General features: G+C 37.1%; 2 long non-coding RNA genes across 2 annotated transcripts; both read right to left on the minus strand.

Annotated features, from left to right (window-relative positions):
* Positions 1 to 1,988: 1,988 nt before the first annotated feature.
* Positions 1,989 to 2,380, minus strand: LOC133794423 (uncharacterized). The gene is made up of 3 exons (XR_009875213.1): positions 2,314 to 2,380; positions 2,114 to 2,221; positions 1,989 to 2,019 (listed from the first exon to the last, which is right to left on the minus strand). It is a non-coding gene; the product is annotated as an uncharacterized LOC133794423 (long non-coding RNA).
* A 1,667-nt stretch (positions 2,381 to 4,047) lies between these two features.
* On the minus strand, positions 4,048 to 4,373 carry LOC133794424 (uncharacterized). The gene is made up of 2 exons (XR_009875214.1): positions 4,295 to 4,373; positions 4,048 to 4,087 (listed from the first exon to the last, which is right to left on the minus strand). It is a non-coding gene; the product is annotated as an uncharacterized LOC133794424 (long non-coding RNA).
* Positions 4,374 to 19,685: the final 15,312 nt, after the last annotated feature.

Genomic DNA, 19,685 nt, shown 5'->3' on the forward strand with positions numbered 1-19,685 from the left:
GCGGCCTCAGAAAGTGTTGCAGGGAAGATCCTGCACCGAGCGTCTTCTGACACTTTCTGAATGTCCATTTGTATCTCAAACGTATTGACATGAGATACTGGGTCTCCGTACCCGTCAAAGTTTGGAAGCATAGGCATTTTGAACTTGCTTGGAGTTTCTGCCATAGCTATCCTCTGGACGAAAGGAGTGCCTTTCCTCCTATCGTGGTCGATATAAGATGTCCTTCCCCCAACCAGTTGTTGCACTTCCTGGTTGAGGGCATCTATCCGGGCCTGTACAGCGACAAGAATTGCTGTGGCCTCTGTTTCTAGGGGGGACGTTCTCTCCATGCCGTTCGCGGCGATCGTTGAGTACGTCTCTCAAATCCTCGTCTCTGCTCCGCTGCTCGCTACCCCCGGGCCGGTTGAAGACATTATTTTTCCTGGGCTGCCCCCCAGCATCCCGTCTATTGGGTTGGTCATCTTGAGGTATCTGGCTCCCGCCTCTACCTCTTTCTTCATTCCTCCGACCAGCATTTCCCTTGCCTGAGTCGGCCTCATTATACCCATGTCCATTTCTGAACCTCGATTGGCTATGGTGGGATCGACTGTTCCCTCGATTTCCATCCCTGGCTGTAACGTCCCGAGCGTTAAAGGGTGGCCTGCGCTGGTCGTTGTGTCCCCGTGCATTATCATGCCGTGGGGGACCCCGGACCACAGAGCCTAACTCTGAGTTCCTCCTATTACCAGGAGGGTACTGACCTCTGTTCGGTAGGTTTGGCTCATCACCCCTAGGGCGTCTAGGACTGCGAGGCTGATGCTCGATTCTATTCTGCCTCTGCTGCGAGGGATTACCGTGACCAGCTTGGGATGGTGGTTGCGCCTCAGGGTCCAGTGGGACATCGTCATGAGGTACCTGAGGCTGCTCGGGCCTTTGCGGACTTGAGAGCTGGATTGGTGGGCTAGGATTAGGACCCCTCTGGGGTGGCCCATTTGTAGGGTGTTCAGGCTGCAAGGCAGGTGCAGCCTGATTCCTAGCCAATTGTAAGGCTGCCTCGAGGGCTGCCATGGCTTCGCTTTGGCGACGGTCCATTTCCGCCTGCCTCTCACTTAACTCTGCGTGCTGCCATTCAATCTCCTGCTGCTGCCTTGCCATGACTTCGGCGGCGCTTTCTTGACTGGCCCTCAGATTGGCCAGTTCCTGATGCAATGCCCCCAGACTGCTTTTCAGCGTTGCGTCATCAATTTCTTCCTCCTCAAAGTCTAAATGTGGCTCATCCTCAGCCAGGCTTGCAGGAGGAGGAGGAGGCGGCGGGTTTGACGGTGCAGCGATGGCCGCCTGTCCAGTTTTCTTTGCAGCTTTTGCCATTGGTTTTTTCAACGGTGATATATCAAGCTCTCAATGAAAGCACCAGAATGTTGACCCAGATTTTGGTCAACTGACACGGAGTCAGAATATTCTTGATGTGAATGAATTTGTTGAAAAGAACGTAATGACAAAAATAATAAGAACACGATATTTTATAGTGGTTCGGCCCCAGGATCTGGTAATAACCTACGTCCACTTAGATTGTTATCGATGTGAGAATTAAAGGAGTGAACAAAGAACTAGGGTTCAATGAGTTTCACTAACCTCTAAAGAACAATACAATATTTCAGATAGAATTACTCTAGTCTCAAATAATTCCCAAGCCAAAAGTCCCTTCCTTGAGCTATCTTTCTCTATTTATAGGCTCAGGGGGATTACATGAATATGTTACAGATATAATCTCCTAAATAATCAGATACTCAGGAGATTGTGAGAGTCAATTTCAGGATTTACAAAGATCTTTATTGGAACGTCATGTTGCATGCGGTACCATCGACCAGACTGGTCGCAGGAAAGACTGGGCTGCCTACTGTTTATAATGTGTCTTTATGGTCGATACCTTAGCAGAGTTCCTCCAGGTGTCAGCCACGTGTCTGGGAATCACTTGTCGCGTCATCCATGCCAGTTTTTTGGATAACAGCTTTCAATCTCTTCAAGACCCATTTCAGATGGCTGCAACTATTCAGAAAAACAGTGAGACAAAAAGATGTAGAATTTGAAGTAAAAATTAGACAACTCACATATCAATAAGTGTGTACCACTCTACCTCAACATCTTCGGGTGTTTCAGCAGATTTAGAGGATTTTGTCTGTGCAGGTGCATCACTCTTCTTACTCACACCCCCTTTAGCATAAGCCCCTTTTTTGTTGGTAGGCTGCTAGAAAATATCGTCAATCAAAAGATATCAAGATCAAAATAACTTCAACAACCTATGAACAAAAATAATTAACAGTGTCAAGAACTCACAGCTGCTTGAACAGGCCTCTTCCCACTAAGCATGCTTGCTGCTGACTTTTGAACAAATGAAGCATCTGATGCCTGCATACATTAAAGACGTAAATAATTATCCTTTCTCGTTGGAGGTCTCAAGGATCATTCTTAACAAACAAAAAAATACACGCCAGTAGGTGGAAAAATCATGTTTATTGACCAAATAACTTTGTAATCTAGAAGAATATTAACTAAAAGCGTGTAACATAGCAACATTACATGCAACCTCTCAACATAGCATTGTTCTTTAACTTCCATAAATCCATTATATAAGAAATAACTCACCTCATGAGAGGATGCGGTTGCACCAGAAGCTTGGACTACTGCTCACACAACAATAAGTATGCACACAAGGTTATAAAAACTCACAAGAATGTTGAACAAATTAGTGATATAAGAACTGATGCTATAAAGATATTACAAACCTGAGCTTGTATTGGTGGATGTGCTACCTTCAGAACCTGAAATCATTTCAGAAAGCTTCTTTCTTCTAACATCATCAAGTTTCTCAAGTGACCGCTCCAAGGGTCTCATACCAACAAACTAAATAAAATGGGCAAAGAAGAAATAAATCCATACCATCAATAATCAAAATTCATAATTAAGCAGCAAACCATGAATTAGTGCTCTAAACTTATCAAAACCAGTACTGAAGCTGTCTTCTAAAATAAATGGGAATAAGCAATGTTTAGCACATTTTACTCAACTGATTGTTCAAAAATATGAAATATATTACAACTACAAACATAAATGCACCTACCTCCATAAGGATAGGCACATAGTCCTTGTGCACCTTTAAAATAACAGCCTTGTTACTTGTTTCAATATAGAATGTTACCCAGTAAGAGTTGATGACCGTACAAGAGGAACTTTATTTTTCACAGCTGTCTTAATATCTGCAATAGACAACATCCATTACAGTTTGGGCAAAATCAAAATTACCACCTATCAAAGCGATTACAAACACTCAAATGCAAAGAATTTATGTCATCTAATCTCTAATAAAAAAAAAAACTTAAACCAAAAACATAGTAAGGAATCCTATGACAATACTATATTCTGAATTAAAGAACTACAGCGTAGGATAAAGATATACTTGCCTTCCAAAATGACAGCTAGACTTAAGCACCCAGCTGTATGCATTGCCTGAAGACTTTGATTTAGTGCCTCAGTAGAGGCAGGTTTTTTCTCTTTCAATTTTTCTTTTATAAAAAAAAAATAAGAGAGAGAGAGAGAGATAAATCAAAGGAGTTAGATAAATGCAATAAACCAATATCCCTTCTTCAATCTTTATTAAATTATTTCTAAGAAAAATCTGAGATAAACCAGATCAAAATATATATTAAAAGTAAAATTGAATAAAAAAATAACTTTATATACAAATCAAAGATACGATCAACATCATTTGAACTTCTAAAAAATAATATACTCGTATGACTAAGTGCACTTTTATTAATAAGGAAAATGAATGTACAAGTCAAAATCCAAAAAAAAAAATACCACCATGCTCAGTTGTAAGTAACTGGCAAAAAGTAAATGAACACTTGAACAGCTTGGTTACATTCAAACAGTCTGTTTGCATTTTAAGTTGATATAATATTATTTTTTTAGCTAGCAAAAATGAACATACCAGCAAAACTGGCAATAGGAAGCGTGAACTTGCAGAGAAATTAGTTCTTAAACCCCGAGCAAGATTGCCAATAACTTGAATTTCCTCGACTGCTACAGCGATATTAACATCTGTTATGAGCTGTACAGAAAAAGAATTAAATGATTTTTATTCATCAACTCAAAAAGCAAGTATAAACTTATAACAGAAGTAAGAATATAAAGCATGAAGTTAAAACTTAATGGAGAAAATTGAACACTTAACTATGCAATATTAAAAAGATCCTTGGCAATAGATAGAGGTATAAATGATGCAAACAAAATAGCCAAACATAAAAAGACAATGTACCTTTTTTAGTGTCCGACAGATTTCTGAGAAATCACCGGGTGCTATTCTTTTTGTTGAAGCAAGCTTGGTTAGCTCTGCAATAGCCTCTTTCCATTCTGACCACTTGGTTGCTTTCTGTGACAAAAGGCACAAGATGTTAATAGAAGTACAGGAACATCAAAACCAAATATTCCTAAATTAAATCACTACAACCAAAAACAAAACTGAACTAGTTTGACAGATAGAAGAAAGAAGACTAACCACTCCATCCCAAAATCCAGACTTCTCCAAAGGAGCCAATATATCAACAGGATCAACGAGCTCATACTCATCTATTTAATGAGGAGGTGACAATTAAAATATGTTAAACTATGCATAAACATGAGAGCTAAATAACCAACATCTCTGCAGTAAAAAAACTAATAAAATATAACACTAAAGTGTCAAACTCCTACAATGGTAATCACTTGTTACCCGCTGATAGAACACCTACTTGTCGTCATTTAATATCAACCAAGAAAAAGAATAATCTAATAGACTATGTGTATTACACACCATCAGATGTAGATTCCTCAGATGGGCCAGCACCCACAACTTCAGATACAACCTCCTTTTCTGGCTCCTTGTCTTGCTCAGACCTGAAGACATCAATACCAACTAGGTTAAGAAAAATAAAAATAGCAAGCAGATCAAACAGCTAATGAAAAAATGAATTTTTACCTTATTTTGTGACATGGCCTAGCTGCCCCTGTTACATTCACCAGCTCGGCTTCCAATTCTTTTTTCTCGGTATCTCGGTACCTTCCTTTTTCTCGTCTTTCTCTTGCTCACCCTCTCTTTATCTTCTGTAGGTGGCGACGACGACGGGCTCTCGATGATGAGGCTTGGGATGTTGGCAAAGGGATCTCACTACCCTGCCTTCTATTTCAATACTGGAAGTCTCTTTTTCAATCTCTAAAGTCTTTTGTCAACTATGTCCCATAGTCTAATTGAAAGGGTAAGTGCTCCATTCTTTTTGTCCTCTGCTATACTTTAATGCCCTAAATGTTGATATTTTTGTATTGTGCAAATGAGGTTCACCATTGTTTTCAGTTTACTTTTGGTAACAGTGCTAGCTAAATTATTTTTATTTTTCTTCTGAAATTCTTTTTTGAGAAAGTGTTTCACAGTATAGATTGAAGATAAAAACTGAAAGCTTTTGTGATAGTTTACCATGTACAGATTTAGGATCTATTAGTTTAAGTTTTCGTGTCTTTGTCTCTTGTGAGCTGTGATTTGCTACTAATTGCTTGTTTTATCTCTGTTGGGTGTCATATAACTAGCTGCATATCTCTTCATTCATTGAGCAAAATCTCATCTTATTTATCTTATGATAAAACTCTATATGCAGGTTCTTAAAAGCTTGAGAAACTGGTCTACCTGTGTTGTCTTCTTATGGTAATTATAAGATTTACTTCAATTATTTATCTTTTCTTGTTTTTTCTACTCCACATTTGGCCTAATGTTTCTATTATATTTTTATTCTTATATATTGCCAAGGGAGTCTAGATTTAAGATGCTTGCAAGTTGAAAGTGCTTGTCATATATTAGACCATATTTTCCCTCATTTATTGTGTTTAGTTTTAATATTTGATTATAGATGCTTGCCTTATATTTAGCTCTAATTTCATAAAATAAGAGAACTTCACTGGTTCTATAGCAGGATTTTACATGACCTTTCTGCATCTTCTTTTCCATGCCACTTAGTCTCAAATTTGGGTTTCTTGAATTGGTTGTAGTGTCTTTTATAGGGTTATGTATATTCTTCCCCATGCCATATATGATATCATGGTTTGTTTGGATTGAGTCATGTTTCTTTCTTGTTCATTTTATTTGGTTGTTAGTTGTATTATTGTTTTGCATTAGTGACCCAGAATCACATTTCTTTCAAAAATAGCTTTGAAAATATATGTTATATCAGCTCCAAAAATTAATGGGTTATATTTATATATATTTTCTTGTTTATCTATTTATCTTTGACGTATATTAAATAACATATAACAATTGCTCATGGTTGCCACAACTACTATATGGCATTGTACTTTAACTTTCTGTTTTGGCTTATTTATCTGATTGTCTTTGTTTTATGATTATTGTTTTTGTTCTATTATATGTTTTGCTCTTATTTTTTTTAGTTTGAGTTTCTATCAGCATTTTATATAGCATCATAAAAGTAACCCCTTGTTGCTACACTCTTAATAAATCTATAGTTTCATCTTACTGAACAAATGTCTCCTTGAAATTACTCCTCATATATTAAGTACAATTAAGGTATCATGAACTTTCTATATTTATGTTCTTTATTAAAAGCAGGGGTCGTTGTGTTGCAGTTCTACTGCAGGAGGCTAGAGGAGTTCGGCTAGATCTAGTATTAACTTTGACATAAATGGATAAAATGCAAAAGAGTTAGTTACTTTTTAGTTTAATTTTGTGGGAAATGTTTCTTGTACTTCTTTATCTAATCTGCATGTTTGGTTTGATAGTGAGTTTGGAACAAAAGTTGTGCCTCCAAAGAGAATATTAAAGATGTTGCCTGAGCTATTTGACCATCAAGATCAAAATGTTCGTGCATCTTCTAGGGGACTTACTCTTGAGCTTTGTCGATGGATTGAAAAGGACCCTATAAAATCAATATTATTTGAGAAAATGAGGGATACAATGGTATGATAACTTCTTACATGTACAGCTTTGCGTATGGAATTTTTTGTTGCTCCCTGATCCTTGGAAGTAATGACTTATTTATTATTTTTTATTTTTTGAAGAAAAAAGAATTGGAAGCTGAGCTGGTGAATGTAACAGGGGCAGCTAGGCCATGTCGCAAAATAAGGTGAAAATAATAAAGTTATGATCTTATCACTTGTAAGTATTATTAAGAATTAGTGTTTATGTATAGTTTTCGTTAATGGTCTAAAAGTCTAGAGTAGTTGGGTCATTACAGTTGGTATCAGAGCAAATGGTTCCTTTGCACGAAGTTCTCCTCGATACACACACTCAAAGCTCTGAATCTGACCGCCAAGTATGTATATAAGGTATAGTTATTTTGCCTATGTGTATAGCTAAAAATTTTAGTATTTATGTTTTCAGTTAAGTAGGAACAGAGCATTAAGCAATGAGGATAACCGAGCCATTAAGGCTTTAAAAAGAATAAGGGAACCAAGAAACAACGTAGGAGCACTAGAAAGAATCACACGAAGACTGCTTTTGTTCCACAAAGAAATAGGTCATCTTCAAGAGTCTAAGCAAATAATGATGAGAGCAACGAAACAATATGTATTAGTGTACGCCCTGATTTTCCCACGGGCTGATTAGCAGGTCGAGCTTCGGACTGATCATGGTTAGTCCATAAACATCCCCCAGGTCAGAGATCCTGTCCTGAGGTCGTACCCCCCTTAGCTCGAGGAATCCTCAAGGACTTGCCAAGACTCCCAAGACTGGAGCAAGGAATCGAAAGGCCGAAGGTCGAGTTAGATGCACAGCTCGTGGTACGAGCTAGATATGGAGGCCATGACCCCTTGTAAAGTCAACACATGCAAGATAAATGTGCATATATCTGACATCACGTGTCCGATATCTCCCTGACTTCTCGGACACGCTGCAGGAACGTGCGTGTTCAGACACCCACGGCTGGGTTGGGCCGTGCGGCCCATTATCTCCTTATCTATCGATTTGACCATACTTATGTGTCAGCTTTAGGAATTAATCATGAATGTCACAGAGTTGATATGACAAATAAGAAGGTCACGGGATGACCTCCTTACCAACTTCCAGGTGCCTTCTCCTATAAATATGGAGACCCTGGGAGTTGATAAGGGTTGGAACAAATAGTCTCTGGAGAGATATACTTTGTAACCAAATACCCAGAATATATCAATAATATTGACTAGTGGAGTAGAAGGATTTTAACCTTTGAACCACTTAAAAACGTGTCTCGAGTCACCTATTTCATTCACTAAGATCTTATATCTGTTACGGTTCTATATTTGGCACTAATCCTCTTCTCTCTTTCTCTTAATTACATGTTGGCGAAGAACCGCGTCAACAATTAGTAATTAGACTATTTAAGGATTTTCATCCGGTAATAGCAGCCTTAGAGGAAATATGGGAAACAATGGATGATGAAGACGAACTGCCAATAGCAATGAGATATTACTTCCTCTTAGTTAGGTTCACTGCAAAATCAGAATTTCAGTTTACAAAGGAGCAAAAACATAGGATTTTCAAAAACCTTCCTAGAGGACATTTTGATGCACATGACAATGAGGATTATGAAGAATTGGATGATGATATGCTAGATGAAGGATCCGATGTAGAAGATCCTGATTTTTAGAATAGTTAGTTTTTCATTGTTTGTTTTATTTATTTCTTTATTTTATGGTTGTAATAAGTGAAAAACTATTTTTCCAAATGAATATCATGTTATTTTATTATCATGTATGAGTTTGATTTTATTTTTGCAATCATAATAAATACTAAATAAAATGAATAATGACTAAGTTCGGTGAGGGTGGATACAAATCAATGAACCAAGTTTCCTTATTGAGAGTTAGGGGGCCATAGTAGTGGGAACGATTTTACTGATCCCAGCCCTCCCTCAATATGGTTAAATTTGGAACAAAGATGAGTTTTGAGCCTGAGAATTAAGTCATATAGGATGATTAGAAACAGACTTAGAAAATAAAGATGACTTTATTTTTCTAAGTATAGAAACCCACTCTAATAATAAAGAAGACTTATATAATTTTCATAAGAAATCATAATCAATAGGTCCGAGATATGTTTGTTTTAGAATAAGTTTTTGCCTTATAGCCTATTAGGTAAAGTTCTAACATGTTTCTTTTAACTGTTAGAACTCTGCTACGATATCGCTCCGAAGATCTGCACGCACCAACGGAAACGCCTCAAACGCTGTTCCAGCGAACAATGATGCCCCTCCAGTTCGCAGAAGGGGAGTGCGTGCTACTACTAGCCACAACGCGCTGGCACCACAAGCTAACAACACTGCGGAGATCGCCAGACTGCGACAACAAGTTGAGGAACTTTTGCAGCAACAACGTCAACAGGCGCAGACTCAGCCTCAGCCTCCACCGCAGCCGCAGCCATAACAAATGGCCCCAGCACCCCAACAAGTTGGTCCATATGGGGGATGGCCAGTGGCGAACTACACGCCATATCCAGTATCGAATATGGAGCCAGTTTATGAGAGGTTCCGGAAACATCACGCTCCAAACTTCGAAGGGACTACAGACCCCTTTGAGGCAAAAGAGTGGCTAAGGAATGTGGAGCCGATTCTGACGCACATGAATCTCAGTAATGCGGACCGCATATCCTGCATCTCGTCATTGCTCAAGAAGGATGCCAGGATATGGTGGGACTTGGTCCAGCAATCGCATGATGTTGCCACCATGATGTGGACTCGATTTGTGGAGTTGTTCCACAAAAAGTACTACAATTCAGCTGTACTCACTTCCAGAGTTGAGGAGTTTGCCAATTTGAAGCAAGGAAATTTATCGGTGGCAGAGTATGCTTGTCAGTTCAACCGCTTAGCTAAGTTCGCATCTGAGATGGTTCCAACTGATTTTCTGAGGGTGAAAAAATTTGTTAGAGGACTTCGACCAAAAATCGAGATGGGGGTTAAGCTAGCAAACCCGGGGAACACTACATATGCCAACGTTCTTGAGACGGCAATAGAAGTAGAGAGGTTGTAGGCTAATGTAAGTAAAGAAGAAGCTGGTAAGCCTGAACCTAGACAGCAGAGTCAACCTCAGACCAGTCGGAACAACAACTATAATGGCAACAATCAGTCAGGCAACAACAGTAACAGTTAGAAGAGAAGGCATCCTGACAACAAGCAATCTGACAGCGATAAAATGGCACGAACAAATAATGGGGGAAATAGGTCGGCCTACGTGGAATACCCGCCATGTGCTAAGTGTCAGAAGAAGCATCTTGGAGAATGCCGCACAAACACAAAGGAATGTTTTAGCTGTGGTCAGGAAGGGCATCAGAAAAGAGATTGTCCTCAGCGCAAGCCAGAAGGAAAGAAAGACGACAAGATGGTTCCTGCTAGGGTTTTTGCTTTAACCCAAGGAGAGGCTGATGCTAGCAATAAGGTGGTCACAGGTCAGGTTACTATCCTCAATAACTTATGCTATGTATTATTTGATTTGGGAGCCACTCATTCGTATATCTCGTTAGGAATGATAGAAAAACTAGACAAACCTTGTGAAAGATTTAGAACTAGGTTTGTAACCGAGTTGCCTTCGGGCAAAGTAGTTCTATCATCACAGATAGTACGAGGCGTACCGATCAAGATTGAGGACATAGAACTAGAAGGAGACCTGATAAAACTGGTGATCAAGGACTTCGACGTAATACTAGGCATGGAATGGCTAGCACGGCATGGCGCAACCATCGACTACAAACGCAAGAAGGTAATGTTTGAGACTCTTGACGGACAGAGACTATGCTTCATGGGACAAGCTTTAGGATTACGCACCGCGTTAGTATCATCTCTCAAAGCTCAGAGAATGATGGAGAAAGGATGTCAAGCATTCTTATCCAGCATCACAAATGTGGAAAGGGAGAAACCACTTAAGGTTGGAGATGTCCGTGTTATACGAGAATTTCCAGAGGTATTTCCCGATGACTTGCCGGGATTGCAACCAACTCGGGAAATAGACTTCACGATAGAATTAGTACCAGGCACCGAGCCTATCTCTAAGGCACCATACAAAATGGCACCTACGGAACTCAAGGAGTTAAAGACGCAGCTACAAGAACTCCTAGACTTGGGTTTTATTAGGCCAAGCATTCACCATGGGGAGCTTCGATACTATTCGTGAAGAAGAAGGACGGAAGTATGCAGATGTGTATAGACTATCGCAAGCTGAACAAGGTAATGATTAAGAACAAGTACCCGCTACCTCGGATCGACGACTTGTTTGATCAACTGCGAGGCGTGACTGTATTTTCAAAGATCGATTTACGGTCCGGGTATCATCAGCTCAAGGTAAAGGGAGAAGATATTCCTAAGACAGCCTTTAGAACTCGTTATGGACATTACGAGTTCTTGGTTATGTCATTTCGTCTTACCAACGCACTAGCCGCATTTATGGACTTAATGAATAGGGTCTTCAAGGATTACTTAGATAAATTCGTTGTTGTATTCATCGATGATATCTTAGTATACTCCAAGGATGAAGTAGAGCACGAGGGACATTTGAGGTTGATCTTGATGCAATTGAAGGAGCATCAACTCTACGCCAAGTTCAAGAAATGCGAATTTTGGCTTTCGCAAGTGGCGTTCCTCGAGCACATTATATCGAAAGACGGAGTTGCAGTAGACCCAGCAAAGGTAGAGGTCGTGAAGGGCCCAGACCAAAGAACGCATCTGAAGTAAGAAGCTTTCTAGGGTTATCAGGTTATTATAGGAAGTTTGTAGAGGGCTTTTCAAAGATAGCCACTCCACTCACCAACCTGACCCGGAAACTATAAAGATTTACCTGGAATGATAAGTGTGAAGAAAGCTTCCAGTTGCTTAAGGATAAGCTTTGCTCAGCACCAGTACTCAGTGTACCGACACCCAACGATAAGTTCGTAGTCTACTCTGATGCATCAAAGTAAGGATTGGGTTGCGTGCTGATGCAAAATGATAAGGGGATAGCCTACGCCTCACGACAATTGAAGGAGTAAGAGCAACGCTATCCAACTCATGATATGGAGTTGGCAGCGGTGGTCTTTGCATTAAAAATGTGGCGCCATTATCTTTACGAAGAATGGTGCGAGATTTATACGGACCACAAGAGTTTAAAGTACTTCTTTACTCAGAAGGAGCTCAACATGAGGCAGCGTAGGTGGTTGGAGTTAGTAAAGGATTACGACTGCGAAATCCTATACCACCCAGGAAAGGCGAACGTAGTTGCCGATGCGCTTAGTAGGAAAAGTTATGGAAATTTAGTAGCTTTAGCCGGAATAGAAAAGCCGCTATAGCAAGAGCTGATCAGTGCCGGAATAGAAGTAATTGTAGGCAAGCTGGCTAACTTGTCTATCCAGTCAAATCTGCTAGAGGATATACGAATTGGTCAGGGACATGACGACACACTAGCAGTACATATGGATGCAGTCAGAGAAGGCAAGGCTACAAATTTCTCAATATCTAGCCAAGGTTTATTGAGATATAAGGATCAGGTATGCGTGCCAAATGATCAAAGTATTAAGAAGACAATTTTGGAGGAAGCGCACAACACCCCGTACTCAGTTCACCCAGGGTCTACCAAGATGACTCATGATGTTAAGGCAGTATATTGGTGGCCAGGGATGAAGAAGGACATAGCAGAGTTTGTATCCAAGTGTCTTATATGCCAGCAAGTGAAAGTAGAATATCAGCGACTTGCAGGCTTATTGCAACCGCTTAGCGTACCAGAATGGAAGTGGGACGATATAGCTATGGACTTTGTGACGGGTCTGCCAAAGACAAATAAGCAGCATGATTTCGCTTGGATAGTAATAGATAGAGTAACCAAGTCGGCTCATTTCCTGCCTGTTAAGACTTCATACACAGCAGACCAATATGCAGGCATCTATATCCAAGAGATTGTACGGTTGCATGGAATCCCCAAGACGATAGTGTCAGATAGAGGATCGGTGTTTACGTCAAGATTTTGGGGAAGTTTACAGCAAGCTATGGGTACTAAGTTAAGCCTTAGTACAGCTTTTCATCCTCAGACAGATGGGATGTCCGTGCGTACGATTCATATTTTATAGGATATGCTACACGCGTGTGTACTTGATTTCGGAGGATCATGGAATAAGTACTTACCGTTGATAGAGTTCTCCTACAACAACAGCTACCAGTCAACGATCAGGATGGCTCCTTATGAGTTGCTATATGGAAGAAGGTGCCGATCACCGTTGCACTGGGACGAGGTAGGAGAAAGGTAGCTTCTAGGCCCCAAAGCTGTTAGAAAAGCTCAATAAGCAGTAGCGCTTATTAGACAGCGTATACTTGCTGCTCAAATCTGACAGAAAAGCTATGCGGATGCCAAGCGATGCGATGTGGAATTCCAAGTTGGAGATCAAGTCTTCTTGAAGATATCTCCTATGAAAGGTGTAAAGCGGTTTGGGAAGAAAGGCAAGCTTAGTCCCCGATTCATAGGTCCTTTTGAGATATTGGACAAAGTGGGAGCAGTTGCGTATTTACTAGCCCTACCGCCTGCACTAGCTGATAGTCACAACGTGTTCCACATCTCGATGTTACGCAAATATGTGTCAGACCCATCTCACGTCCTCAAGTACGATACAATAGCACTCCAGAAAGACTTAGGTTACGAGGAATGACCAGTTAGCATCCTAGATAGAGGGATGAAGTAGTTACGGTCCAAGAGCTTTCCTATAGTCGAAGTCCTATGGAGTAATAGTTCTGAACGAGAGGCAACATGGGAGTTAGTGGAGGACATGCAAAGCCGGTATCCGGAATTATTTGGTAAGTAAATTTCGAGGACAAAATTCATTTTAAGTAGGGGAGAATTGTAGAGTCCAAGAACTTTACTTAGCTAAGTTAGATAGTTGTATAATAGTAATAATAGTATTATCTTTATGACTGTGGATTTTTGGTTCAGACCGGGATTTATTTGGACACTCATAGTAGTACTTGTAGATTTTCTAAGTTTAACCTATAGTTTAGGAATATTAATTTTAACCTAAGGTTTGATTAATATGACTGATATTGAGGATAATATTTATTATACTATAAGGTTTAGATAAGAACCAATAGGATAATAGCACATGTTATGTATGGGTTTATTAATGATTAAGTATTTTGAGGATTTAATTTATTAAGGTTAAAATTTGAATACTCTAAGGTCAGTCAGCAGCTTTGAAAACGTTAGAGGGCTTAGTCAAGGCTGTTTACTCAATTTAAATTAAGCTAAAAATGTGTAATTTCGTGTTTAAATAATCAGCGTATGCCGATATATCGCAGCTATAGGGGGAGATATATCGCAGCACGAAGATACGAAAAACACGAAACGTTGCACGATTGCCTCGGGCATACTGGCCCAGGCGATATATCGCCTACAGGGGCGATATATCGCCCCTCTCAGCATATTTTGAAAGTTTTCAAAAACGTTCTCCATTCAAACCTTCAACCTCTTGATGAGTCCAACATCTGTTTGAACGAGTCTTTAGCCTCTGCTGAACGATAATTCAAATTATTTTCACTTAAAAAGCCATTATTTTTATTCAAGTTAAATGAAGATCTCTTCATTCCTAAACTCTATAAATAGGACCTAGTACCCAGCCATTTATTCATCTATTACTCTAAGTTCAGAGGCTGCAAGTTGCTAGGTGAGTGTGAGAGTGTAAACACTTGGGTTGGGAATTATAAGCTTGACCATTATAAACTTATCAAACACTTGGGGAAGTAAGGTTTATTCACATTTCGGTTCAAGGTTTAGATTGGTCATATAAGTCTTCAAGGTATATCCAAACTCTAGTCCATTTCTGTATTATGTTCTTTAAAAATTCTCATAGTCTTCTACTCATTCTAACCTTATTCTTATTCTTGGTTAGGAAATCCAAGTTCTTAAGCACAAGGTTTTTGGTAAGTATATTTTGATGGCATAGTCCCTTTTTCACTTTCATCCCTTTTCTTCAATATACTCACCTTATTATAAATGGTTTTTAGGAGTGTTCCAAGGTCCCAAATCAGTTCCCATTTCCCAGTTATTTTGGTAAGGAAAATAGGATAGGATTTATTTGTTATATGATTTTATATGTTATCTTATGATTTTATGTTATGTAATATGTTATGTTAAGTATGATTATAGACTTGGGCATATGACCTATATGACTAACAAGCCCCAAATAGATTATGGGCATATGACTTGCTTAGCTAGCAAGACCCCACTAATCTAATGGGCATATGACTTGCTTAGTTTATGGGACCCCAAGTAATAATGGCCATTATAGTATGTATGTGACATAAGTGTTATAGTATGTTTTATGTATATGGCTATATGTTAGATTTTCCTTGCTGGGCGTTAGGCTCACTCCTTTTTGTTTATATGTGCAGGAAAATAGTTTTAGTGGCGGATAAGGTTCTTGGCAGCTTGGGGAATGTGTATTGAGGCGGAATGGATTCAAATAGCTGAGAGTTTCGATTCGAGGATGTAGTTTTTGTTCTTATGGTTTTTATATGAATTTTTCCGCATTTTATTATGTAATCTCTTTTTAAATTATCATTATGTCATGTTTTGGTTTTAAAACAATGGGATCCCATATCCTAACTTAAACTTTATGTAAGTTTGACCTTTGTTTTTTTCAAAGTTTTAATAAAGTTATGATCTTATCACTTGTAAGTGTTATTGAGAATTAGTGTTTATGTATAGTTTTCGTTAATGGTCCAAAAGTCTAGAGTAGTTGGGTCATTACACATTCCTTGGGGCCGAACCACTATAAATCGTTGGTGTATTCTTCTTTACCATTAGATTAAACTCTTATTTGTCGTCTCATTTTCTGTCGTATATTTGACTTTGTGTCGTTGACCAAATCGTGGGTCAACATATTCTTTAATAAAGTACTCAGTAAATATATGTCTGTAATTATCAAGAGTTCAATCTCATATTTATAATGAAGTAATCATGAGATTAATAAATATGAATATTTAATCAATGAGCTATGATTAATAATGTAATATTTATTGGAGTTTGATATTAAAGGTCCATAGGCCCCCAGGTTGTCTCTATAAACATCAAATCAATGTAAGAGTTGATACAAGGGTATAATTGTAATTTGGGAATTTGAGAAGAATTTTATTCTTTGGGTCAAGTATATAATGTTATGATAATTGAGGTTTAATAATTAATTTGTAATCAATTATTAATTTTTGAAAATATATTTATTAATTTAAATATGTAAACTTTGGAAATTCTTATAAATAAATAAATAAAAAAATTGAAATTAATTATTTCATTTGAGTGGGAGAAAATAAAATTGGTAAGTCAAAAAATAGTTTTTGATTTATTGAATTTTAAAAGATGATAATGATGATTATCAATTTGAATTTAAAATTTAAAATTTGAAATATGGTTGTCATCTTTTCCTTAGGAAGATAAATACCTTATTTTGTGGAAGCTTGGTTTTAATTAAATATTTAAATAAAAGAAAACTGCAATATCCCTTAAAAGGATATTGTAGTCCACGCACGGAAAAGTCCAAGGATTGTGTCATGCGTGTATGACTACACTAATATTGTATCAGTGTTGTTTTTATTTTATTTATTAAATTATTTAATAATTTGAAAATAGTTTTTTAAATTTGGTAAGTTAGATATTTACCTAAATCAAATTCTATCATAATTATGATATCATTATTTTAGGAATAATAAGGTAATATAAATCTCTATATATATGATATAGAAGAAGAAGAGAATACACACAACAATACAACACAATATACAATTCAGAATAGTTCTCAGGATTTTTGTCAGACAAAAATACTTTCTTCTTCTTCTTTATTCTAGCCATTCTTAGACCACAATGCAAGTTCTCATGTGTTGAGAAATACTTGTGATTCATAAAATACAAACCCATGTTCTCTATGTTCCCACAAACATCTTGAGGTGCAGAGAACACTCCGGAAGATTGTGGTTTGAGTACTCAAAGCTTTGGATAGGAAGATCGAAATTTTTTAAAAAAGACTCAAGGACACTTGATGGGCTTCAAGAGGTAGTTGTTTATGTTATTGAATTTTTGTGTTTATATGTTATATATAAATATATTGTATATTTATATATTTGTTGCATGATTAATGATATTGTATGTTAATGTTTCTAAATTCTTTTCTTGTTCATATAAACTATTTATATGAGTGATGACTTTTTTTTATTGTTGTTGTTCCAAAAACAATGGGTCCACCACGCCAATTTCGCTGCGTGCTCTGAATTTTTTTCCAACAATTGGTACCAGAGCAGGTTATTGATCTATACATATTATAAATTATTGTGTGGGATTGTATACATTTTTATATTATATGTGATATATGTTTGAATGGATCGATGTTTATTTTCATGACGATAGATTCTTAAGGGTTGTTTATAATTGTGCTTTTGGGTTTATGAATTGTTCTTAAAATTTCTAGCTGAAATAAGTAAGCCATTTTGGGGCATAGGAATTTTGTAATTTATTTTTATAAATTCTAGGTAAAAATTCAAGAGGTGGCCCGAGCCCGAGCCTTGAACCTAAGCTTGAGCCCGAGTTGCTGCCTACGCACTAGCCCGGTGGCGTGCCTGCTCCCGTACCGCTCCCCTACGCCCAACCGTGCCCCAGTCGCACCCCTGTGCGCACCTGCCTGCTGCCATACTGCGCCCTTGCGCACCCCAGCTACACCCCTAAGCAACCTAGTCTCGCTCTGCCCCACGCCCAGCCGAGCCTACGCCGGACCACCCTGCTGCCGCTGCACCCATGGTACCCACCTAGTGTGTTGTTAGTATAATTAATTTTAATTATTCATTTAATAAAAAATTAGAAATTGAATTAAATGGTTTTAATTTGGAAATTTCTTTATTTGAAATAATCATGATTATTTTCCTTAATTAAATTTTTTTTAATTGTTATCTTCCATAATTCAAATTGTTTTAATTAAAATGTCCAAAATTAAAATTATCTTGAATTTTAATTTATTAAAATTAAATTGTTGAATTTTATTTTTGAATTGAATTACTGAAATTCAAATTGGGCCTTAGAAACGTTTGGGTGTTAAAACTCAAAGTTTAATTACTTTAAAAGATTGTTTAAAATAATTAAAAAGATGTATAATTCAAAATTAATATGGAAAAGGGTGGCCTTGGCTCAACAAGACTACATCTTAAGGTTCAAGATCAATGTGTTCTTAATCAAGCCTTAGTTAGTCTAGGTTACATTTTCATGTATTTTTTGCAAGTGTTGTAATTTTTTCTAGAAATAACAAAAAGTTAGCATACCCACTTTTATTTACTTATTATAAATGTTTGAATGGATTAAAATGTTTAATATTTTTTCATGCATTATAACATGTCATTTATATACCCACACAATATGCAATTAGCATGCATTACATTCGTGTAGAAACATGCTATTAGGAACGTCCTATAATTTTTTGTTATATGTCTATTTAGTCTTAATTGGTTAAGATTGTAAATCAAAATTAAAGTTGTTTAATTTGTACTTTTAATAACAAAATGTTTTATTAAAATAAAAATGATATTCTCTTAGTTAAAGCAAAACTAGAATTAGAATTAAGGGCACAATTTTGTTTTGTTTTACTTAATTGGATTAGTAATTAATAGAATATCATTTAGTAAAAATAATTAAATTTATTTTATTTTTACAGCTAAATTAAAAATATCGATTTTGTGAAAAACATATATATTTTTTTTCAAAATAGTGAGTGGGAGAGGGAGTCATGACAATAAGTCTCATGATCTTCATTATTGGTTAAATGCCGAGAGGCATAGGAAGGGCCTCGTGTGGCCTCCGTTTGCGGCCTCCCTAAGGAAAGGCTTCCAAATATGTCTATTTTATCTCAAGGTTGACTTCTCTTACGAGAATATAATTAGTGATGTATTTCAAGTTCGACTGACCCTACGGCACACTCTTGAGTTAAGTCATTGATTGAAAATAATGGGTTATACTCCAAAGGTGTATCTAGGCTTTCGAGTTTGACTAGTGCAACTTGATCAAACTAGCGGTAGATCATAAGTCAAAAGAGAAAAATATGTTTTTAAGTTTTCACTTATGAAATTGAGATTTGTCTCAAAATTAATTTGGAGTTAGTCAGACCTACCCTGAGGCTGTCCATTAATTTTTAAATTAATTTATTGTGGAATAGTATATATTTTGATGTGTTTTTATATGTTGCATTCGTGCATCATATTTACTTTTCCAAATAAAATATAATATTTATTATATGTTTTAATTCATTATATTTTATTTATTTATTTCCAGCAACAATGGTTAATTCTCTTAATCCTGATGAAGAGCCTCAAAATATGAAAGAACCGATGAAGAAAGGGTGAATATGATTTTCTCATCTCCTTTTAATATATTTGAATAGTTGATTCAAATTTTTATGACACCATATTTTTATCTTGTTTTCATGAACGCATTATTCAAGAAAAGAAAAGAATGTGAAAGAAAAACAAGAAAAGGATTGCAGATTGGTAGACCAAGAGATAACTGGCATGGAAATTAGTTTTTTCATTTCAACTTTGTATTAAAAAATTTCTTTAAAGTAGTTCTAGAATTCTTTCTAGAAACTATGTTTTAGATACAATTATTTGATGAATAAACAAGTTTAATATTTTTTTTTAATAATAAATTTAGTTATTATTTTTTAA

This window comes from Humulus lupulus, chromosome 8, assembly GCF_963169125.1.
Source record: "Humulus lupulus chromosome 8, drHumLupu1.1, whole genome shotgun sequence".
Lineage (NCBI taxonomy): Eukaryota > Viridiplantae > Streptophyta > Magnoliopsida > Rosales > Cannabaceae > Humulus > Humulus lupulus.